General features: G+C 35.9%; 2 long non-coding RNA genes and 1 pseudogene across 2 annotated transcripts in view; 1 reads left to right on the top strand and 2 right to left on the bottom strand.

Annotated features, from left to right (window-relative positions):
- LOC147516065 (uncharacterized) overlaps window positions 1-22,639 on the bottom strand; it is a 48,241-nt gene extending 25,602 nt beyond the window's left edge. Inside the window, exon 1 of the long non-coding RNA XR_015210914.1 lies at window positions 20,679-22,639. This is a non-coding gene — a long non-coding RNA (uncharacterized LOC147516065). The remainder of the gene's footprint in view (window positions 1-20,678) is intronic.
- Window positions 5,556-6,109, bottom strand: LOC147516067 (uncharacterized). The gene is made up of 3 exons (XR_015213573.1): window positions 6,053-6,109; window positions 5,942-5,976; window positions 5,556-5,761 (listed from the first exon to the last, which is right to left on the bottom strand). It is a non-coding gene; the product is annotated as an uncharacterized LOC147516067 (long non-coding RNA).
- Window positions 9,971-11,305, top strand: LOC147516066 (protein NRT1/ PTR FAMILY 4.6 pseudogene; annotated as a pseudogene).
- Window positions 22,640-25,820: the final 3,181 nt, after the last annotated feature.

Below are 25,820 nucleotides of genomic sequence, written 5' to 3'. Positions count from 1 at the left end.
TTTTATTTTTTATTATATATTTTGTGATGTTATTTTTTGTATAATTTAATTTTCCACATGTAATTTGTTTTGGTTTGGTATAGAATTTATTTAAGCCCAACGTCCACTTTAACTAAATAAATAGTTATATAATTTATTTAAGTCAATGTCCGTTTTAATTGAATCTCGTTATTCCGCTAAAATTGGAAATTATAAAATTCAGAAATTTAATTGGAATATGTCGTAATTATTGTGGTCGGAATTGTAGTTTTTGAAATCCTTAACTATGACTAAATGTCTAAATCCTACAGTGGATGACACATAAAATTGATCCAACTTTATTTGTTAGTCCCATATATATAGTGCATACAATACAATTTTATTTGTTTTGGGTGTACACCCGTACTGTTACTTATTTTATGATTAGTTTATTTTTTTTCTCCAATCACATGTGTGGTTAACAAATGCATAAAGTAAATGTTCAAGCAGCTCAATTTATTTTTTTCTTTGTTTTTTCATAGTTTCATTGTCATTTTCTAGAAAGAAACTTTGTTATATTGAACTTCACCTGAGATTAGTGTGGAAACTATTATTTGTCACGTAACACTACTAAAAAAAGGGCTTATAAGCTCAACTAAAAGGTGAGATGTTAGAGTTTTTATCTCGGTTTTCTAGAAAAAAACAACCGAGGTAAAATCCACTGAGGTAATAGAGTTCTACAAAACCGAGATAATAAACTACTAAATTATCTCAGAAGTCTGACATCTTATCTAAATATATTATCTCGGTTTTCTAAATAAAACCGATATTATATAGAATAAAACCGAGATAAATTGTTGATTGAAACCAATTAGTATAGAAGAAAACTGAGATGTTTTTTTTATTGAAACCGAGATAATATCAAAAAATAACCGTGATAAATTCTTTTGGAAAGGGAGATTGTTGGACAACCTTTTATCTCACCCTTTGTCATTTTTTGCTGGTATTGCTCATGACAATTAACCAGCAAATAAAAATTTGTCCCAAACCACCACATTCCCTTTGCATATTCATAAACATCAACACCAATTAACAAAAGCAACCCAACATAAGTAAATTCTTTGGAGAACTTATTTCATTAAGATAAGAAAGAACAATGTCAAACATGATCTTAACTTTCAAAGAGTACTAGTGATCAATCATTTATTTATAGAAACTCAAATATTGTATCAACTACTATTCTTCGAACTATAATAAAACATTTTTTTAACCTTTCTCTATATATTCAGCAAAGGAGACAGATGGTTCCTATTGAATTTCCTCCTTCTGAGATGGTTCTTCTTTGAATTTCCTACTAATTTTTTTTGAGAATCCACGACTCCCAAACCTAAGGTATTCCGTCGGTTGTATGAAGCTTCAAAGAATGCCTCCTCATTACATTTACGCAAGAATAATGAAGAAATGGCAGATCACTTGTTAGCTAAAGAATTAAACCATAGGCAAGTGATCGATTTGCATTTCATTATACATGCTGACATAATTCCCCATACCTGTTGGCAAATTCGACAAACCCAAATCCTTTCCCACCAGGAATTCTCACAGATGTAGTCTCTCCATACTGAGGAAATGTCTGCCTGAGATCTTCAAGACTGACACTTGGATCTAATCCTCCAACATAAATCTACAATAAAAGAAAAAATTCTGACACCAAATTGCATAAGTAATCAACGACAAAATGCTGATGGGTATGAACATATGACTCACTGTTGTGTTGATAAAGTATTCATCGCCTTTGGACATTTTGGGCGAGAGGCTCCACTTGATGCATACCCACCACCCACGATCACAAAGCTAATTTAAGAAACTGAAAAAATATACTTCATATAAAATCAGAAACAAAAATATGTTCACATGCTTCATATTCAAACACCATTTTCATGTGATTCTTGCATTCTAATTGCTAACTACAACATCAACCATCCAGTGATTAATCAATAATTAGTGGTTAGGAAGTAAGAAATAAATAGTTAACAGATACTTGTAATGCAACGCAGTACAGTGTTCCAGGTGTTTAAAGCTTGTTTACAGGAGAAAACATACTCTAAGCATGAAATACAAACATATCGATTGTGAGACCAAGTAGTTCAGCAAGATAAGACCAAAATTTGCAATAACACTTGCCTTATAGAAGAACTAACCCTGTCTCTGCCTCTTGATTCTTTCAAGGGCACCAAGCTTACTATAAGTTTCTTCATCTCCATCCTTATTGTTTTCTTCCACCTTGTTCACCAAGTCGCCAAACACCGCAGCAGGAACATCTTTGTGCGCAATTTCAATTTTGTCATCGTCCTCGCCATCACTACCTTCAGGCAAATCAATGTCTTCAACATTGTCTGTAACTTTCCTTCCACCATCCGGTGTTCATATTACCCCCGTTTGAGATTCCACTCCAGCACTCACAAACCCTAGTTTTCTACTGCCATCTTTGGATGCTGTGTTATTGGATTCTTGAGCAAATTGCCTTTCTAGAGCTGCCATTTCGTCTTTGGGAACCCCAAAGACGCTTCGTGAGTGTCCACAGTTTCTTCGGGTTCAATTTCGGTCTTTTTGCATCGGATACTCGGGAGAATAAAATGTAATGCGCAAGAAGATGAAAACAGTGAGGAAAAGAAGGTTAGTCGAGGAATCAAAGATATCCGACAAGGAAGATGCCTTTACACCGATTTTAAAACCTATGTAGTCGAATCGAACATAATGGTTGATCCGATCCACCCTAAATATATAACTGGAGCAATTCAGGAGAAAGGTGTCATGAGAAAGATTGTCATAACATCCATTTCTACTCACTTCTGCTGCCGGGAAATGTATTTTTTAGTGATGGGATAAAAAAAAGGGATTAAGATGGATGGGAGTTGGGACCATCAATAGTGTTCATTATCATCCGTGGTGGATAATCTGATCCTATTCTTTTACGATGAGATCGAATCTATTATGCCACGACGCTAACAAGGATATGCTTACCAATTAAATCATCGTAGCAAATTTCTGTTTCGTTTATGTTACAGATCCAAATGGAGTATAAACAAACCTGGCTGTAGCTAGCAGACACACTGCGCTTCATCCGAAGCATCTCCCTAAATGTGTCCTCGTTACCATGTTGCACCTCAAAGTCGTGCCACTTAGTCCAAAAATCAGCATTTACCTTGGATCAGCATATTGAGACGAGAAATTATATATTGCTCGAGCTCGATCAATCTCTCCTAAGCTCTTCTCCAGTTCGGCATACTTCATGCACATAACTTTAACATCTTTATCCGGTAGCCCAGATTCAATTGCTTGTTGTAAGAAATACAAAAAACACTATTAGTCACAGTTAGCAAGATGAAAAATGTCATAGCAAAAGACTGACACCCACACCATAATGCACCGACCACATGCAAGAAAGAAGCAAACATGATTTCAAGATAAAGAAACAGATCAAGCATATCGAGAGAGCTTTGGCCATGGGCCAAAGCCCAATGCAATATGAAAAGTTGAAAACTACCACGGGGGTTTGTTGGGACGGAGCTGTTTTGAATCTTGGGCAATTGGCGAAATCCCAACACGCAATATGATATGAATGAATGAAAGGCAATGCTTTACAAATTTCATGAATATTTATCAGGTTTGTTTTATGGAACTAGGAAATTTGTGTCACAAAGTACCTACCATGACAAGGCCCAAGAAAAAATTGAAGTTTGGTTTACATTTTTAGACATCGAATATTAGCAAAATATTCAAAGAAGATACATGAAGATGTTTGCATCAACTAAATAAGGTAGAAGTGAATAGGCGTTACCTCATAGATCTCTCTTATTTTGGGGACACCAAAGATCTCTGCAAAGACGAAAGCAATGTAAATTTCATACATGCTCATCTTCTCATTATCGGGAACAGCGATCTTTGCAGCTTGATCATAGACCTTCATTGCGCGCCAAGAAGACCATAATCCTCCTCCAACTTTGCATATTGCAAATAAAGTACCTTGAGATTTTCAGCGGAGTCCGAGTGGTATATCGGATAAAAGAAATAATGAGTCTCAAAGATTGAAAGACATTCAATTTAAATAGCGGAGACAAAGTATATACACTAGAAACAAAGTGGATTACAAGAAAAGTTATCAACTAATCCGTAAGTCAATACAAAAATACGTGAAGCTTGCAAAATAAAGAGATTGTTACTGCCTCGATGGTCTTTCTTTCTTGAGATGCCGGAGATGACGGTTTTTCAGTCCACCCCTCATCCATCTGCGAGATTGATTCTTTGATCATCGGCTTCACTCCGTCTTGCAAAGCGGTGAAGTTGCGACCTATCGTGGAGTTGAAATGGGTAGTGGAAATCGTTTCTAAGTTGGATTCTTTGAAGGAATCACTGCTTTTGCTACTACTTTCGAACCGTTTGAGGAGGGAGGTTGAGTAGGAGGCATGGATTGTGTTTCTTTGTTTGATAGTTCATCAATCTATATAAGTAAATACGTAGCGATCAAGTAAAAATGTAGTTGCTCCAGTTCAATAGTCAATGATGTGGAACAATTCATAAGACTATGAAATCCAAGATGAAGAGTGAAGGTAAACTCACGGCTTGCATTTCTGTGCATATCTCACCGGTCATCTCGTGAATTGTGCCAACACCGCTATGCGAGAACAAATGTGAGAATGAACTTATCTATACAGGATAGAAGGAGTGCCTATTTAAAAAAATTTAACCTCTCTATACTCGGTTTCAAACTTGTATAGTTCCACCCTTTTAGTCAAGATTCGAGCTTCCACGATACTCGAAGTTTATCCTTTTCTTAAAAAGGTCCAAAGACAAAGAACTTCTATTACGTAGCTTGCACTTTTAAAGAAGTTGTCACCATCATGATAATAATGACCGAAGATTTCAGATACCATTCCAAAAGATTAAGAAAACGGCCGAAAGGCTAAGAATACGAATTAATCTTTCAATCCAAAAAGTACCATTTCCCAAAGATCAAGTAAGCGTAACCGACCATAAACAGAAAATACATGGGTGCCTGCTTTTTAGCTCGGATATTTCACATGGCTGAAATCCGTCCAATTTTTAAGGAAAGCGAGATCGGGGATCCTTTGTTGCTGCCACCGAATTGATCGCTTGATCCAACCGGTAAACAGGGGAAAACCAAGAAAATACATCGGTGAGGTACATTTTCCTATTTTTTTGCGCTCTCCTCCCTGCAATGCGGGCTTAATCCACCGTTATCCTCCGTTTCAAAATATAATAGCTTAAACTTGCTCTTGTCCGATGATTGGACTCGGCTGGACAAGGCTGCGCTTGCTTCTTTGTTCGGTTATGTCGATGAGAATAAAAGTGAGCACTTGTTTCTCAACCTTCTTAGAACAAGATTGTCGGTGAAGTGGATGAAAAAGCATGTCTTGTGACTCAAAATTAGCAAGGAATACCAAATGACTTGAGTAAATAAAGAAAGTAAGGTAAAGACTAGAACACAAAGTATAAGATGGGTTTGAAAATTTGAAAACATGCAACTTAACACAACATATGACCTTCAATAGACCTGGAGCGATGGAAGATGTCTTGTAAAGTAAAACTTAGATAGGTGGAATATACTGAATTAAAGACCACATGAGGAGAAATCACATCATTCAAACATAGAGAAATTTGATAACAAGTAAAACTTGCCTTTTTCTCAAGTTCCGACAAATAGTTTTCAAAAAGATCCTCGCGATCTCTAGGACGTTCAATAGCCTTGAATCGCTCGTCATCCTCAAACATGGATATTGCTTTGCTAGATAATAATGAAACAATTCATATAGAGCGTTATAAGTGACATTACATTTAAATAGTACTCTGCTTATACCGTCTCAAAATACGAATAACAGCATGAAATACGTTGAAAGGTTTCAATTTTATAGCAAACTTCACTATCAACACGAAAAATCAGTGCTACTTAAGAGAGAAGACAAACCTCCATCTTGTAGACGATGTTAGTTCTTTGGACTCCTGTCAAGCAAAAGTATCAATTAGTTTCCCATCTTATTGTTGAAAATAATAGATTTGGGAGTACTATCCGTCTTACTTCTAGCATTTTCGTGAATTCTTCTCGAGACTTTTTTTGTTTAATGCGTCTTTCCTCGGCTTCCCTGCTTTTTTCCTTTGACCCAAGTACTAAAATACAAAAGTACAAGTAATTACGATATCACTGATGACGAGAAACAAAGAGAAGCGTAGAAGAAAAAGAAAATGAAGAACCATCATTGTGAAGGCTTACCTTATTAAATGCTTGCTTTCTTCTCTAGCTCTGCCACTAGACCATGTATAGTCTTATCAATTCCTTTCTTAATCGAGACAGGATTTGCACCGGATGTAACACTCAAATACCCTAATTTAATGATTTTCGTGCAAGAACAGAGATCTTTGTCGTTGTCCCATCACCGGTGAGTCATTTGTTTTACTTGCAACCTCCCTTATGAGAGCTGCACCAGCATTTTCCATAGGATCTGCAAGTTCAATTGCCCGAGCAATTGTTACCCCGTCATTCACCACTTTTGGGCTACCATATTCATCCAACACAACATTCCTTCCTCTAGGACCAAGGGTAACACCAACGGCATCAGCAAGCTTATCAATTCCAGCCTGAAGAGTTGTCCTTGAAGCCTGACCAAAAGCAATTTCCTTAGCATTTGCACGTACAACAAACCTGGTTGCTTTTCTCGCAGTAAATGGTCTACAATTGAGCTTCTGCCTCTGATTTGTCCTATTACTAAGGCTTCCCTGAGTTGGGAATTGGAGGATGGATGAAGTGGTGAGGGCATTAGCAGACGCCATCTTCTTTTTTTTTTTATGGATAAGATTTTGGAGACGAAGTACTAGGGTTTTAGAGGTAGCCGCTCGAGTTTACTTGCCCTTTGTTTCCTCTCTTGGTCTTGGGCAGATAAGAAGAGTTATGGGTTTTCATCTGCTTCACGCCCTTTTGTCATTAAATATTACTCTCATGGCTGTAATATTTTGATTTCATCATTAAATCAAAGTGCACATCTAGAAACTGAAATATTGGGAAGAGATAAATATACTGTTCCCGGCTCAATTAGGCTCAACATTCGCAGATTCCAAAAGTTCTTTAAACGCAATATTTGCCTCCTAAAAGGATACATAACGAAAACTTCTTTTAGTCTGTACAAGTCAACTATAAAAAGGTATTTTCTACTTTATTTTTAATTCAGTGCTATAAAAGGAGAATCCTAAGCAAGCACCTGTTTACTAGCATAAACCAAAGGTTCATCATCAACTGACTTTTCCTCCAGTGGAGTAGCATGGTTGCAACAGTCTCTGCTACTCTGTCATGTATACTAGTAATCATCTCTCTAGTATCACTCAGTTCTTGTGATACAGCAACCTCAAAACCTACAGGATTCACAACGCGCCTTATCCACCGCAACTCCATTAGATCGCCATTCCATAACCCAAACTTGACAAAAAAGCGATTCGAAGAAGTTGCGGTTCATCGCTCCTCGGCTAGAACAAAGTACTTTAAAACAAACTCTCTCAAATAGCTTCTCCTAAAGCTATTGCAACGCCAGTATGGGCAGAAGTTGCAGAGTACATGATGGAGTACTATATTGGCAAAGAAACACAAGTTCGCTCTTATGGAATATTTATTTTTCCAGCAACTGCCATACCCTTTTTTGCTTCCTGCTAAAAGTAAAAACATCAGCATGATACGCGATTGCAAGTTAAATTAGCAAACTAATCACTATAACTATTAGATTAATAGGATCAAGTGCTTTAAACTCCATTGCAAGTAGAGAAATAAAAAGATCCATATGAAACCATATACCATCCCTAAGAAGATAGTACAAATGATGCTTGTCTATTTTGTATACTTATTGACTTCGCAAAGGGAAACAGATAATTTAATCGGTCTTTTTCGGCATAAGAAGGCATCCGATAAGAGAGTTTAACCGAAAGTACCTCCGGATCCCGAGCGAGAGGCTACATCGGCGAGAATTTGCAACATCTTGAGGAAGTAAATTCACGAAGTATTCCGAAACCAAACCATAAACAAAGCTTGACAAACTACGATTATCCAAAATTCACTTCCAACAGTGTGTAAAATTCAAGAGGACTAAACAGGTCAATATGTCAATGTAGTGTTTGCCAGCACAACAATAGAAACTCCATTCCCGGTGATCGTAGCATGTGAGGGAGTGACAGATGCCATAGGAGAGTGACCTCCAACAACATTTGGTGCCACAGAAGGAATAACTTGAGTAGATTGTGATCCCAAGGGCGCCACAAGCGGCGAACTTCAAAGAAGCAACAATAAATGGCTCGAAACGGATGAGGTAGATGGTGCTTCGATTTGTAGAAACATTTACCATCTTGGCGGCTTGGCGGTCCGCAGCAGCTTACGGTTGAAATCCTCGACTAGACAAATTTTCGCTTGCACAAAAAGTAGGTACCTCCCCGTTGCAATGGTGTGCGTGGCCGGAAGATTATTGAAAATATAAGAAGTCTTTGATTTCGGTGACTCTTCTTTCTTAAACCGTCATTTTCCAACAATAGGCAATCGAGAACGAAATACGATGTACCTAAGCCAAAAATTCTCATGGACCCAAAGACCGCGACTTCAAATGCTATCAATATCTGAGGCCACATCTCATGCAAGGCGAGATTAGAGGTTAAATTGACAGACTTCCGGGCTCGATCGGCTTGAACCATGCATTATAGGCAACACCGAAAAGTTATGCATTAGTATATCGCTTCTAATACCAGTCTTTGTGAAGCAAAGAGTAAATTATTAGATTAGGAGGATGCTAGGACTACAACAACATACCTAAGAGGCTGAGACCTCTGCCTGTTTGGTAGTATAGTTTTGTGTAGGGCTCCATGAAGCTGAAGGGAGTAGAAGCCATATGGGGTGCGGCAAAGCGCTTTTTCAGTCTTCCTTCACGCCTGGCATAGCTTTCTTGTGCTTTTTTGCAGTCTTCCTCCAAGGAAATAAAAGAGAGAAGAAACTGACCTGTATCAACATGCCATGTCCATGTAGTATAACTTTCAACAATTTCTTGACATTCCCGCATAGTTTGCATGGACATAGTATTAGTATAAGATTTCCCTTACCACCATCACATTGATCATCAAAACAATTAATACAAGCAATATGGCATACATAAATTCCTTACAAGAATTTATTTACTAAGAAAAAAGTCTTATATGTCGAATACGAATAAAAGTAATAACTACGTCAAGTAATAAAAGTAATCACTAGCCAAAAGGTGATTTCAATAACATTTAACCTAAGAAAACTAAAAGAATCTCCAAATCCTTGAAAGCTAGCTATCTCCAGAATCTTCTAACTGAAAGTGATGATCCAAAACCTACAAAGCCAAAATGAACACCTTAAAGAGTTTGACTTTATCATTTTTCCATGATAGGTTTGATTGTCAGCAAAACAAAGGCATACTATTTAGCAAATAAAATGTTTAGCCGCTAATTCACTACTTAGGATATAACAATGGCAATAAACAAGCTGAAAAAACAAGAGTGAACCTATTTACAATTGAGAAAGCATATCAAATGGTTCTACTACCCAAATACAAAATTTCATGACGAAAACCTTGCATTCTCAACTTACGTAAAACCAAGTTGCAAGGGCAGAAGTTTACCCTGAAAGCTAAACTTATGAGGGTTGCAATTTTAACAGATTGCAATAAAGTAACATAGATTGCAAAGCTATGAATTACCAAGCAAAATGAGGTAAACTACTGATATTCCAATGAGAAGATTAATGAAAGCAAACATATTACAGAAAGGGTAATCTTCTTTGCTCCCAAATAAGATGTTCATCCCCTCCTTTGTCGGCTCTCGGTTCACGGTGTTCATCCCCCTCCTACCCAGTTCATGTGGACGGCCCCTGCTAGAATGCCTACCATTCCACCAGATATCCTATTTCGGATCCATCGGTCACGGACCCCGGTAATCACAAATTGGGTCGCTGAGAGCGATAACATTGGTTGTATGGATTGAAGACAATAAAGGATGGGAATGGGGTTTTGAATCTCAACCTGTGACAATATTGCCGTCAATACCTATCTTCCTTGCTGGCTCTACTACTTACAATAATAAGATTCCTACAGGAAGTCCTCTAACAACCATAGCCAAGGTAAGCCTCATTCAAAGCTAGTACTACATCATGTTGTAAGAGTGTAAGACTACAATACCGCCTTATTACTAACGTTTGAGATCGTCTGAACAAATCTTGCTCTTCTACTAAGCTCTTACCGAAACCATTACCATTTTGTGCATACCATGTTGCTTAAGTTGCATCCTTCTTCAAGTAATAATGATGCCACACTTCCTTTGGAATAGGTGTTACCGGGCAAGCAACTTCCACAACATGCTTAAGTAAGAGTCCAAGTAATGCAATTGGAAGCATGAACACACACCTAATGTACCCAACACAGCCACGGGGGAAAGAAGAAGAACGAAAGACGAAAGAAAATCTTCAAACTCACTCCCTTACCCAAGGTCTCAAGTTTTTCAAAAAAAGCGAGAAAAAACAAGCCTATTTACCGTGTACTAGAATGCTCTGTGGAGGATGTAGAAGAGGTTAAAGTATTGGTCAAAATTCTTCCCATCTTTGCTTGCACCATCATGTTTAACTGCTGTCTAGCCCAGCTATCCACCTTCTCTGTGGAACAAGCAGTGACAATGGACACAAAGGTTGGATCCTTGAAGGTTCCACCTGCCTCCCTTCCTGTCTTCCCTATTCTATTCATCATAATCCTCGCGCCGCTCTATGACCATCTCATCATCCCATTTGCTAGGAAAGCAACGAAAACCGAGATGGGAATATCTCACTTGTAAACTAATTGGTACTTTGGGTTGGTACTATCTATCATTGCAATGGCAATCGCAGCTTTGGTTGAAGTCAAGCGAAAAGAGGGTGGCTACTCATTCAGTCTACTTGACTCAATGATCCATTACCAATCACATTCTTCTAGGTGGCTTTGCAAGATACTTGTTTCTTGGTTGGTGACTTGTTCACCTTTGGTGGGGTTCTTGGAATTCTTCTTCACAGAGGCACCGCAAGAATCAGTCTTTGGCCATGGTAATCTTTGTCATGGGCTTCATTGGCAATGGGGTACTACCTCATTTCAGTTCTTGTTTTGGTAGTCAGTGACATCACAGGTACCTCCAAGAACACACCATGGCTATCCGGTAGCAACTTGAATCATTACCATCTCGGCGGTTCTCTTGGTTAATGTGTGTCTTAAGTGGATTAAATTTCTTACACTATCTCTTCTCAAGCAAGATGGTACGGGCATAGGTCTCTAGCAAGTATGAACCACTGGAATTATGCTTAAGATTTACCATTGGGGATGATCTCATAAGTCCAATTTCCATCTCAAATATAAGTTTTCAATTTACTGATTCAAACATTAATTTCTTGGAAGTACTTAAACCGATTACTACCATATAATGAAGATTTTATGTTTGAAATCCATCATTGATGCTACAATAAAACTATTATGAAAAAAATCAAATGTAAAACTGTTACCCGAAATGACAAGTCCTACAAGTAGTTTAGAGTCAAGTTCCAGGATCTGCTTCCCCACTTTGTCTGAGCCTATATATAAAAGTATAATCAGAGACATTAGAGTTGTCTTGAATATCAAATGAAGGGTCCGATACTTTGCAAAAAAAAAGAACCATAGCCTCATTGTGTGGTGCGAAATCCAAGACCACATAAGAAGACTAGGGGTTGTGCAAAAGGTAGCTTTCGACATTTAAAAGTAGTATTTGACTTTGGGTGGCCGAACTCTAAATTCTCGGGTGACCGACCATTTGTACATCAATGCCTCATTGCTTCCACTAGCGACCAATGTTTACATTAATCATGTTATTAGATACAAAGTTCGTTTCGTCTTATGGAGGGCAACTTCGTTAACAAGCTTATCGATAGCACTATTTGTTCTAATACTACAGCTGCCTGGATCTATTCTTAACTCCGATTGGGTGTTCTGAAGCGCGAAGTTCAAATACCAAGGAAAAGGCATGCATTTAACTGGAAATAGAATGAATGATTCTTATTTTAAATAATGAAGACAATCCGGCCCGGTGGAATAAGTTCAATTTCAGTTAATCGGAAGAATCTGTTTGGTCTCATACTCTCATCGACTATTTGTGTGCAATCACGTTACCTTAAATAATAACACTAGCTTGATATAGTCATAGATACAAAAAAAAAAAGCTCGCTATGTACAATAAGGCCTTATCGAAAAAAGATAAAGAGTAATACCTGCTCAAAAGCAAATCAAGTTGAGGCAAAACAGGACTGACCCGAGAACCTCCTCGGATCAATTTGTTTTAACAAGGAATGAATAGCTGATGTAAAACTGCAAATCAGTTTATAAAGGTTAGGCACTAACTTATTTATACATGAATTTTCAAAAATCTGACTAGTTTTGAACACTATATAATCTCCTAGCTTAATCTAAGATAATTTTAGTACACGAAAACCCGTAAGAGTTGTTAAACCTGGCGAGTTGAAATGGGTAGTGGAACTTGAATTATTTCTGAGTCGTGCGAGAGGTGAAGAGGGCAAAATACACGGATAGTGGAGAGCGCGCGAGATAGCTGGATTAAAAATACACGAATTGAAGAGATATATAGTGGAGATCGAGCGAGATAGTTGGGATTAAAAATAAACGAACCGATAGCAAAGAGCGAGATACTTGGGATTAGAATGGCAGTTGCCATTATCATGAGTTCGTGAATGATATCGATATTCCTGATCGAGATAAAGAGTACTGTAGAGCGGGAGTTCAATTTTTTTTGGACTTCTATTTTTTTTTAGGATTTCTGTTTTCTTTAATTTATTCCGAGATATTTGGTATAATAGCTATTATATCATTTTAGTGCCGAGATATTTGGTATAATAGCTATTATATCATTTGAGTGCCGAGATATTTGGTTTAATATCAATTATATCAGTTCAATGTGAGATAAATTAAATTTCCTATTATATCAGTTTTAGAATGGTGAGATAAATAAAATTTTCTATTATATCTGTTCCACAATGGTGAGATAAATGAAATTTCCTATTATATCAGTTCCTATCCACCAGTGGTAAAATCCATATATTTTATCTCGGTTAAGTAAGAGGTGAGATAACAGATTTATACTCATAGTTAGTACCTAAATTACAGGACATATTATCTCATTTACAGGACATATTATCTCTCTTATCAGCAGAACCGAGATAAGGCTAATTTTAGAACCGAGATAAAAACCCTTTTTTTTAGTAGTGTAAGGGTTTTAGGAAAATCATTTTTGGTTGAAACTATTGTTTTTAGCAATTTAGTTTTTTGTATATTTTTTTCCCCATAATTAGCTATATTGTTTAGGAAAAGTTTGAGACTTTGTGAAACTCTAGATGGGATTGGTTCTTTATTTATATCCTACTTTTTCGTAATTAGTAAATAGTAATAGAGTTTGGAAAAAACTGGAGTCTTCGAACCCGTCCTACGAACGGGTGTCGTTATATTAAATTATTGTAAAAAATATTAGCAACTATGCATAGCTATGAGATATGAAAATTATATTAATCAGTCATTCAAATTTCTTGCACCGCTCTCTATAAAAAGGAAGCATCAAACCTTGATAAAACTCATCGACTTCTTTTTGTTGTTAGATTTAATAATAGAAGTTTGATTGAAGTTTTGTGAAAATTTTCAATGTGACAAAGATAATATTGAAGCTACTTGAATAGCATGACATTCTTAATCATAATAACAAAATTATGATAAACACTACTTAAAATGCAAAACTATATTTGTTGAGACATTTATTCTCCATACATATAATACAAATATGTTTTAGGGTTATTAGTTCAATGCATTTGCATCAAGTTTATGATTTTCCATTAATTATTCTTTGAGGTTAGTTCAATGTAGTACATTGCATTCAGTTTCCAATTTCTCATGAATTATTCTTTGAGGTTAGTTCAATGCAGTTGCATCAAGTTTCCGATTTCCCGTTAATTATTATTTGAGGTTAGTTCAGTGCAACTGCATCCACTTTATAATTTCCCGTTAGTTATTCTTTAAGGTTAATTCAGTACAGTTGCATCCAATTTTGATGTTTCGTTAATTAGCCTTTGAGATTAGTTCAATGCATTTGCATCCAGGTTCCAATCTCCCGTTAATTACTCTTTGAGATTAGTTCAATACATCTGCATCCAGTTTCTGATTTTCCATTATTTATATTTTGAGGTTAGTTGAATGCAGTTGTATCCAATTTCCAATTCCCGTTATTTAATTTTTGAGGTTAGTTCAATGCAGTTGCATCCAGCTTTCGATTTCTCGTTAATTATTATTTGTGGTTAGTTCAATACATTGTTCTTTGAGATAAGTTCAATGCATTTGCATCCAGTTTCTGATTTCTAATTAATTATTCCGTGAGATTAGTTTAATGCATTTGCATCCAGTTTTCGATTTCTCGTTTATTATTTGATAAGATTGCATTTGTATCTAGTTCCCGATTTCCAATTAATTATTGTTTGAGGTTAGTTCAATGAATTTGCATCCAGTTTCCGATTTTCCCTTAATTATTTCTTGAGGTTAGTTCAATGCATTTGCATCCAATTTATTATTTATGCTTTGAGGTTGGTTCGATGCAATTACATCCGGTTTCTGATTTCCCGTTAACTATTCTTTGAGGTTATTTCAATGCATATTTGCATTTAGTTTCTGATTTCCCACAAATTATTCTATGAGGTTAGTTCAATGCAGTTACATTCGGTTTTTGATTTTCTGTTAATTATTTTTTGAGTTTAATTCAATGCATTTGCATCCAGTTTTTGGCTCTCCATTAATTATTATTTGAGGTTTGTTTAATATATTTGCATACCGTTTAAGATTTCCCATTAAATATTTTTCAAGGATTTACATCCAATTTCTAATTTTCCGTTAGTTATTCTTTGACGTTAGTTTAATGCAATTGCATCCAATTTTCGATTTCTAGTTAATTACTTTTTGAGTTTAGTTTATTGCATTTGCATAAATTTTCGATTTTCAGTTAATTACTCTTTTAGCTTAGTTATGTATTTGAATCTAGTTTTCGAGTTCCTTTTAATTATCCAATGTGGTGTGTAATACAAACTTCTATTGATCCATCTGTAGTGTCCTTGCAAACATGACATAAAAAATAAATTATGTTTGATTTACTATATTGGATCATCAAAGATTATCCAGTTCCCGATTTCCCGTTAATTATTTTTTAAATTATGCATGACTTACTATGTGAAATCTGCAAAGATTATCTACGAACGGGTGTTGTTATATTAATTATTCTAAAAAATATTTGCAAATATGCAGAACTATTACATATTAATATTATATTGATCACTTATCCAAATTTCTTATAATGTGAAAACCTCACTCTCTATTAAAGAAAAACTCACATTTGATAAAATCCTTCAACTTCATTTGGTTGTTTAATAATAGAAGTTTGATTGAAGTTTTGTGAGATTGACTAATAAGGCGAAGTTCGTATATATTGAAGCTACTTGAATAGCAAGGACTTACCAATCATACAGAAAGAGATAAGATAAACACAATTTTAAATGCAAAACACAACATATAATCCAACTATGTTTTAAGGTTAGTTCAATGCATTTGCATTCAGTTTCTGATTTTTCGTTATTTATATTTTGAGGTTAGTTCAATACAATTGAATCCAATTTCCGATTCCCGTTATTTTTTTTTAGGTTAGTACGTTCAATGTGGTTGCATCTAGTTTCTGATTTCTCGTTAATTATTATTTGTGGTTAGTTCAATACATTTGCATCCAATTTTCAATTTCATGTTAATTGTTCTTTGAGATAAGTTCAATGCATTTGCATCCAGTTTCTGATTTCCGATTAATTATTTTGTGAGATTAGTTTAATACATTTGCATACAGTTTCCGATTTCTCGTTTATTATTTGATAAGGTTGCACTTGCATCTAGTTTCCGATTTCCTGTTAATTATTGTTTGAGGTTAATTCAATGAATTTGCATCCAGTTTCCAATTTCTCGTTAAGTATTTCTTGAGGTTAGTTCAATACATTTGCATCCAGTTTATTTTTTAAGATTAGTTCAGTGCAATTGTATCCGGTTTCTGATTTCCCGTTAATTATTCTTTAAGGTTCGTTCCACTCATTTGTATCATGTTTCCAATTTATAATTAATTTTTCTTTGAGGTTAGTTCAATACAGTTGCATCCAGTTTTCGATTTCCCATTAATTTAATCTTTGAGGGTTAATTCAATGCATTTGCATCCAGTTTCTGATTTCCCGACAATTATTTTTTGATATTAATTTGATGTATTTGCTTCCAAGTTTTGTTTTCCCGTTAATTATTCTTTGAGGTTAGTTTAATGCAGTTGTATCCATATTCCGATTTTCTATTAATTATTTTTTAAGATTAGTTTAATGCTTGCATTTACATCAAGTTTCCAATTTCTCGTTAAATATTATCTGAGGTTAGTTCGATGCATTTGCATCCATTTTTCGGTTCTCCATTAATTGTTCTTTGATGTTAGTTTAATTCAATATTATATATGTTTTAAAATATTTGTCATTATTGTTTTGCCGTTATTTTTTTTTTCATTTTCTATTATATATTTTGTGATATTATTTTTTGTATAATTTAATTTTTCACATGTAATTTGTTTTGGTTTGATATATAATTTATTTAAGCCCAACGTTCACTTTAATTGAATCTCGTTATTCCGCCGAATTATCTTCCCAAATGAACTGAAATTTTGGGAAGACAATCATTATAGTGAGTGTTTCATAACCACAAAAAATTAGGTTTGAATTCATTTTGTAGGTGAAGTTTTACGTTCGTACTTATTTTAAGTTAACTTAAATAGTTACTTTTTAGAGAATTACTGATATATATATATATATATCAGTAATTCTCTAAAAATATATATAGTGTTGAAAATTTATAAATTTATAAATTTAATTGGAATATGTCATAATTATTGTGATTTTTGGAATCCTTAACTATGAATAAATGTTTAAATCTCATTGTGGATGCCGCATCAAATCGAAAAGGTTTTAGAAAAATTGTTTTCGGTGGAAACTATTGTTTTTAGCAATTTAGTTTTTTGTCTCATATTTTTTTTCGTAATTAGCTATATTGTTTAGGAAAAGTTGGAGACTCTGTGAAACTCTAGATGAGATTATTTTTTGGTAATTAGTTATAGTATTTAGGAAAAGTTAGAGACTCTCTGAAACTTTAGATGGAATTATTTTCTTATTTATATCATACTTTTTTATAAGTAGTAATAGAGTTTAGAAAAAATTTGAGTCCCTACGAGTGTTCCAAAAAATAGATTGGTGAGGGTATAACTATAATATATATCTAAGGAATTGGAATATGTCGTAATTATTGTGGTTGTAATTGTGATTTTTTGAATCCTTAACTGAATAAATGTCTAAATCACACAGTGGATGATACATCAAATCGAAAGGGTTTTAGGAAAATCGTTTTCGATAGAAATTATTGTTTTTAGCAATTTAATTTTTCGTCTCCTATTTTTTTTCTTCATAATTAGCTATATTATTTAGGAAAAGTTGGAGATTCTGTGAAACTCTAGATGGGATTGTTTTCTTATTTATATCATACTTTTTTATATTTAGTAATAGAGTTTAGAAAAAACTGGAGTCTCAATGAGGGTATAACTATAGTATATATCTAAGGATAAAGATAAATATTTATTTCCTATTTTATCTCCTACTTTTTCTTAATTAGCCATGACACGTAGACACTCTAGAAACGCTTCCTCAATTGAAGAGGGTAGAGCTATAATATATATATATATATATATATATATATATATATATATATATATATATATATATATATATATATATATATATAAAGATTACATAGAAAAGATGGAGGTGTGGAGAACCAAAGTTCACTATAAACAGGGAGAAAAGGATAGTTTTCATTATGTAGTTGATGAGAGGATGACCAATCTGTTTGTTGAGCTCATGTCGGTCCCATTCTTGCAAGACAATCTGCTCCAGAGTTACACTCACGATAACAATGTTTAATCAAAGTTTGTGGAATTCCACTTATCAATTTCCATATATCTTCCACAATTCCCTTAATTTCCCATGGAACTTGGCTATTTTGATGATTAAGGAGATCGCCGCATAGGAAATTGGAACCCATTTCAACAACTATTAGAGAAATTCTAAGTTGTGAAGCTAAGCGCAGTGTTATTCTAATAGCAAAAGTTTCAGCCATCAAAGATGTTGCATAAGGAATAGGAACAGACCCTGCACAAATGAAAGAACCATCATCCCGTTGAAATAAACAACTAGCTCCACTAGGACCAGGATTACCAAACGAAGACCCATCTGTATTTATTTTTGTCTATCCATTCCTTCGAAAACTCCAAAATACTGGAAGAAGAGTTCTTGAGTGAAACTGATTCGTCGAAACTGTAGTCCAATTTAGAACATTCGATACTAGTGCATTAATCGAACGCAGAGTACGTCTTATATCCGGTTGAGAACCATCAAATCGACTTTCATTTCGACATTTCCATATCCACCATAAAGATGCTCCAAACCTGATGATATAATCATTTGTCAGGAGTCTACTTAAGGATATAAGAGACTTCAAGACATTCTGAAAACACTGGGAGAAAGACAGAGCTAGAATATTTACCAAGGCATGTAGTTGTTATTGCAGCCAAATTGCCCGTGCAAAAGGGCATTGCAAGAATATATGGTACTGAGAATCATCACCATGATTACACAATGAACACGAGCTATCCACAACAAAACCCTTGGATGCGAGTAACTCAGAAATAGGAACAAGTCCTTTACAACACTGCCAGAGAAAGAACCTAATTTTGAAGGGGAGTTTTATTTTCCAAGTCAACTTTGTCAAAGGAAATTCATTTCTGTCTCTGTTCTTGAGTTGCCATAGTAGATCATATGCAGATTTAATCATATAGCTGGTAGACTTATGTGGCGCCCAAATTTGCCTATCTGCATGGGATTGAAACCTGAGGAGAATGGAGAGGATTTTTGGAAGAATACCCGAAGGCCAAACAGCTGACACAACTGCCTAATTCTACTGTCTTGTTTGGGGATTTATAAAGTCTGCCACTCTTTCATACATGCATTCTGGTGCTCTTGGAGGAAGAGTGAAACTGGAATCTAAAGAAGGTATCCACCTGTCTTTCCATGCATCTATGGACAAACCATCACCAACTTTCCAAATAAGACCATGACTGAGTATAGGTTTCATCTTCCAAATATTTTTTAAACATGGTGATGCAGTCGATAGTAATCTAGCTTGCATAAATGACGATGCCGAAAAATATCGAGACTTAACATTTGAAGCCCAAATAGAAGGTTCCATTAGCTGCCATGCTTTCTTACCTAACAAAGAATAATTCTGTAGTTGGATATTTCATAGTCCCAGGCCTCCGTAAGACTTGGGCGTGCATACGAGCTCCCAATTAAAATAATGAAATTTATGTTGACTTGTATCATGCCCCCATAAAAAACCCGTCTTATGCGATCCATTTGATCCAGCACACCTGCAGGAATGAGAGTGCAAGCCATCAAATATGTTGGGAGTGCAGATAGTACTGACTGTGCTAAAGTTAGCCTTCCTCCTTTTGAAAGTGTTGCTACTTTCCAGCCAGCAAGTCTAGACTGAAATCGTTCAATAAGAGGTTGAAACTTATCTGTTTTGGATCTCCCCAATAAAGATGGAACCCCTAAGTAATTGGGGAACTGAGTCGTTGCTGGAACTTTTAATCTCCTGGATAAAGCATTCTTGAATAGTCGCGGGAGGTGCTTGTTGTGAATAAATTGTGACTTAGAACGGTTTACTTGTTGACTAGAAAATTCACAATATTTATCAATCACATCATTCAAAGTATGGGTTTGTTGTAAATCACACTTCCTAAACAACAATAAATCATCAGCATACATCAAATGTGATAAGGAGCAACCTTGACGAGACAATTTGAGGCCCGTGAGTTGCTGACTTGCATGAGCTTGGTGAAGCTGGAGAGATAAGACCTCTGAGCATAAGATAAACAAATAGGGAGACAATGGGTCTCCTTGTCAAAGTCCACGAGTTGGCTTGAAGAACCCGAAAGAAGACCCATTAAGTAAAACTGAGAAAGACACTGTAGAAACACAGAACATTATCTTAGCAACCCAATCATTATGGAAAATGAATCTCAACAATACCGCTTTCAGAAAATTCCATTCAATTTGATCATAGGCCTTTTGCATATCAACTTTAAGAGCATATATTCTCTTATTCCTGTTCTTTCGAGAGCGGATGAAATGGAAAGCTTCATGAGCTAAAAGGACATTGTCATGAATATCTCTGTTTGGCAAAAAAACACTTTGGTTTGGTCCAATTAGCTTACTGAGAAGAGGACGGATTCTATTTGAGATAATCTTCGATATAATCTTATAAGAAACATTTGCTAAACTGATTGGACGAAATTGTTCAGGTGTAAAGGGATTTTCCACTTTAGGGATGAGCACCAGAAAAGTGTGATTTATATTTTGAGCAAAAGTATCATGTGATAAGAAGTATTTAACCATGGAACATACTTGGGCACCCACAATATTCCAGTATTTAAGGTTAAAAAATTACCTGAAATCCATTAGGACCTGGTGATTTGAAGTGACCCATCTTTTTAAGAGTAGAAAAAATCTCTTTATCGGTTACCGGTGCTAATAACTGCTGATTCTCTTCATTTGATATTACATATGGGACAACATCAAGGTAGGAATCATCTATGAGTGGATCTTTCGTTGTCATAACTCGGGTAGTACTGCACAAACTGGTTCCCAATTTGCTCCCTATCAGGAACCTCACTTCCATCAGCTTTTTTCAGGCGAACTATATTAGACTTGTGACTTCTCCTTGTAACTACTGTGTGAAAATATGTAGTATTAAGTTCACCCTGAATAAACCACATTTGACCAGATTTTTCAGCCCATAAAATCTCTTTTTGTCGGAGTAGTTTCTGGTGTTCTTCTTTGTATTAAAGTTCTTCTTGAAATAGAGCATCTGGAGGATTAGGTAATGAAGCTATTTTGTCTAATATATTCTCCAATTAATATGCAGACCTTTTAATTACCACATCTAGATGGCCAAAAATATTCTTATTCCACCATTTAAGCTTATGCTGACAAATCTTCAATTTCTCTGTAAGGACATGAGAGGCGGACCCCCATACAGGTGGTTGCCAGGCTTCAGCAATAACTTCTTGACATCCTGTCTCTTCTAACCAGAAGGCCTCAAACTGAAAAGGTCTCGGGTGATATGGTGTTGTTGTATTTGGCTTAATAACCAGCATCTTGTGATCAGATTCAGTACTATGCTTATGATAAAGACAGTCATTTGGGAAGCATAATCTCCATTCAACATTTGCCAATGCTTTATCAATGCGCTCATGAGTTTTGTTCCGTCCTTTTTTACCATTACACCAAGTAAACACCGGTCCTTTGTATCCAATATCAAACAACTCACAGTTATTCATTGCTTTGCTTTAGAAGGACTGAAAGGGATCCTTCCTCGTTTTTCTTCTGGTTTAAGCACCTCATTTAAATCCCCTATACACAACCACGGTTGTCTGGATGGTGGTTTGAACAGATGTAATTGCTCCCATTGTGTAGTGCGAATTACTGGATCTGGACTGGTGTAAATACCCGAGAAGTACCAAACTTTCCCACTTTCATGAATTTCAGTGTGAATAATCCATGAAGATTTATATAAAATAGTTACCGTACACAAATCAGACCACAGTAACCATAAACCACCAGACAATCCCTGAGAAGGAACAATACATGCATCAGAGAAACCAAGCTTTCGGATTAGTCTACCTGATTTCTTCCACCCTGACTTTGTTTCACACACAAATACAAGAGATGGTCTTTCTACAGTTATAGCATTTTTTAGTTCCTGTCTTGTTGAATTAAGACCTACACCTCTGCAATTCCCACTCAATACAATCATGGCGCTTCTTCCCTTGTCATAAACAACTAAGCTAACAAGATCTTTCCCAAACAAAACAATCCTCCAACCTAAATGAATTCAGACCCAAAGACCAATCTCATCCACCAATTTCTAGTCTGAAAAACGGAACAATGATAATTCCCACTCTGAAAAGTAGCAGTAATGACAACTACAGACAAACTGAACGAAACCCAAAACCGGAGCCCAACTGTACCTGTAACAGTGATGGAGATGTATTGAAAATGTGAATGCTGGATCAACTCGCACAGTCACACTCCCAACTACCGCCCTTCAAAAACCACAGACTACAATAGTGAAACTAGGTTCTTGTTTGTACAAATTTGTTAGCTAGATTGACCATCTACTAAGACCTTGAGAGAAACGAAAACAAAGTTACTCAGACAAAGGTAAAAATTTGTCGGAAATGATCGGAATCGGTTAAAAATCGGTTAGAATTGGTTAGATTCGGTTGGAATCGGTTAAGAATCGGTTAGAAAGAGAGAGAGACTTTTTGTGGAAAAAGTGACTATTTTACCTCTACTAGAAAAGACGAACTTTACGCTGATGGAATGATAGTCAAAACCCACTATGAATGATTTGTTAATTGTTTATGAATGATTTGTTAATTGTTTAAGGACATACTTCATACTTGGTGAATAGTTTTGAGAAAGAACTATTCACCTAGGGAGCTGTTAGTCAAAGTTTTACAAGAGCTAGCACTAGTAGTACTTTTTTTTCTTGGAATCCAGGGTGTGTACTCTCGGACCCCCCTTGGAATGCTATTAAGACTCTACAATCCACTATTGAAAATGTTTTTGTAGAATGGAGACTACTGCCTATTAGGGACAACATTTTGGTGATATCTAGGAGTTTTTTATCTTGTAATTTTAAATGGGTCAATAGAAACTATAATGTAGAGGCACATGAGTTTGCTCAGTGGGCTCTCCACAAGCATTTCAGGGATCCTCTACCACCTGGTATGGTGGATTTGAACATTGTACCGGATTTTAGTTAAGTAATTTATAATATATGTGTTTTATCGGGAAAAAAAATAAAATAAAAATAGTACATTTTATGACCAGTGAGGTGGTATGTCTACTAACTAACTAATTGGATTGTATAGTTTGCAGTGGAATATATTTGTAACTATGGGTTTTGTATAGAATTTGGCCCAATATCATGCAAGGTCAAATAGATGGAGGGCTAGCAAGAAAAGTGGAGAGATATAAAAGAGAAAGAGGGTGGGGGATGGAGGTGGCGGAAAATGAAGGAGAATTACGACACAGCTTGATCCTCCGGTAAGGGGGTACTACGTAAGGAACCCAAATGGGTTAAGCCGGTCAATTCAAATCATGATTATTTTATCATTTTTCCCATCAAACTAAGAAGGTCCGACTTAGGAGATTAGAAAGGATGAAATGGGGTCATACAAGTATGTGGGGAGAGGATATAAAAAATTGTTCTCTACCGCATTGAAAAGCGTATCAATTTTTCTACTAAATAGATCTGAAGGGCTTTAACTTCATCACTCTGTGCTAGTGAAAGAATTATCGATCTACTTGGTGAAACACAAACAAGTGAAATAGATCCGTTGTCCTACCACCATTTCTCCTAACTAAATATCAAGAATAACCCATTTACAAGATGTAAGGAGTTTAAGTTTTGGAAAAATAGAAGATTCATTATTAACACGGTGTAGCAGTGTTGCTTCTCTCTTTCCTTATATTAGTTTCTTATACTTCATCACTGAATCGAAAACTGCTACAAAGCTTACCCTCTTTGGATCCTACTTCTTACTCGCCTTTGTTGGGGCTACAAGATGAAAAGTTGATGTGTCCTATTCGAATCAAAATCCAAGAGTTTGTTGAGATTTCGATCAACTAGGTTCATACTATACTCTTCTTTTCAATTGTTGGAGAATTTGGGGCATTATTTGCATTAATTTCACTCCTGATATTCGCTGCCATGAATTATGTTCTGTTTAGAATTGTCGTTGCCATGAAAATCCATTCCTCGATATATTGATGGTTTCAAAGTTTCTGCAAACCATGGCCCAATCAAAATCCCAAACGGATGAGTAAGAGACTCCTTATCTATCTAATCTATTTTTATCTTTTGAATGCATGGCAGATCTACAACACCAACTCAGGTATATAAGTTTTTATTTTTAATTATTAGTGAGTGAATCAATATCCACTTCGAGCTTGTGATTATAATTAAAATGGCTTACCATGTTCCTGAGTTATTTTGCTCTGAGATTAATTATGTGGGTAGTTGTTTTATTTCATTCAAGTTTCAAAATGTGTAAATAATGTTTGAGACTTTGACTAGCTAGCTGAGGCATTTTATTACATGAACATCAAAGATTTGCCCCATGTTTGGTGAAGCTCTCAAGTATTGGATAGATACTTGTGTTATTACACGGAGTTATATATAATGATCTCTCTTGGTCATAGATGCATGGTCACTTAATTTGCGTGTGTTAGAAATGCTATTGTTTTATTTCACATCTTGAAACATCTCTGCGGCCTTATTATGAAAGGGACTTTTTATGGGGGCAAAGAAGCACTTTTAGAAGCAAATGTGCACCAATTGAAAAATTATATAAGCATGTCAATTGGAAAATATATGCCCTAAAAGGTAAGTCCATTACTCCATAGTATGTACTTAATTAGGTCCATATATATGATTGTTACTTGTGAGATTGCAATGCTTGCATATATAGAGTTGGTGTTGGATGCTTGGAATGAAGCTGGATGTTTATTGTGGATGATAATGATGCAGGTACTAAAATAGTGTAGGGTACCGTGGCCATTAATAATGTTTGATACGAGTCGGCCGACACCCTATTCAGTTTAATTTTATGTGCATATGATATATAGCATTGTGTATTTGTATTGGGTTACATATAAGTGCACTTTTATCTTTCAATACCTTGAGAATTTTGTTGACGTATTCAATAGAATATACATTTGTTATACTATGAAAACACATGGTGGTAGGCTGAGCAGTTCTTAGTCATGCCTCACATTGTTCAGCATCTTAAGCAGGGTGGGATCGGATCCGCGAACCCTCGGGGCTAAAGCACGTGTGTGGGGGCAAACAGAGTTGTCTCGGACCCTTGTGCCAAAGCCTTAAGCGGAGGGGTTCAAGAAGACCCTTCACAGATATGTCATTGTGTTTTCCGAATGAGAACGTACGGAGGGGTTCGAGAAAAACCTTTGCAGATATGTCATTGCGCTTTCCGAATGAGAGCGAATGGGTTCGAGAAAACCCTTTGCAAATATGCTTCGAGTTATACTACTGAGCGCGAGTGGGATGAGCCATCCTTGAACCCTCATGTCCAAATCAAACTTGAGGATAGGCTTAGTTGTTCCTGGATATGATTCGACTTATACTACTAAGCGTTGATGAGATGGGCCCTTTGCAGAAATATTTTGCGATGTCCGAATGAGAGCGGGTGGTTGAGCCATCTGCAGATATATATCATGATCTAACTAAGACTTGGGGGCAAGCTAAGAGTGTCCCAAATCCTCTGCATTCGAAATATCTGCAAAAAATAAATAATTTCTACGTATCTTAAAAATTGTCAACAAGAACACCTTTCTCAGTTTGTCGCCAAGCCACCACTAGGAAATAGCCATAAGAAGCAATCACTTTGTAGCAGCTTCAGGCAGTGCCGGCCCTGAGGCAAAGCCACACAAGCAAGCGCTTTGGGCCCCCATTATTTTGGCAAAGTAAGGGGCCACCAGTCCACCACTAGAGTCCACTGAA

This window comes from Coptis chinensis, chromosome 2 (genome assembly GCF_015680905.1).
Source record: "Coptis chinensis isolate HL-2020 chromosome 2, ASM1568090v1, whole genome shotgun sequence".
In the NCBI taxonomy this organism is placed as follows: Eukaryota; Viridiplantae; Streptophyta; class Magnoliopsida; order Ranunculales; family Ranunculaceae; genus Coptis; species Coptis chinensis.
This window is presented reverse-complemented; position numbering and strand designations above follow the sequence as displayed.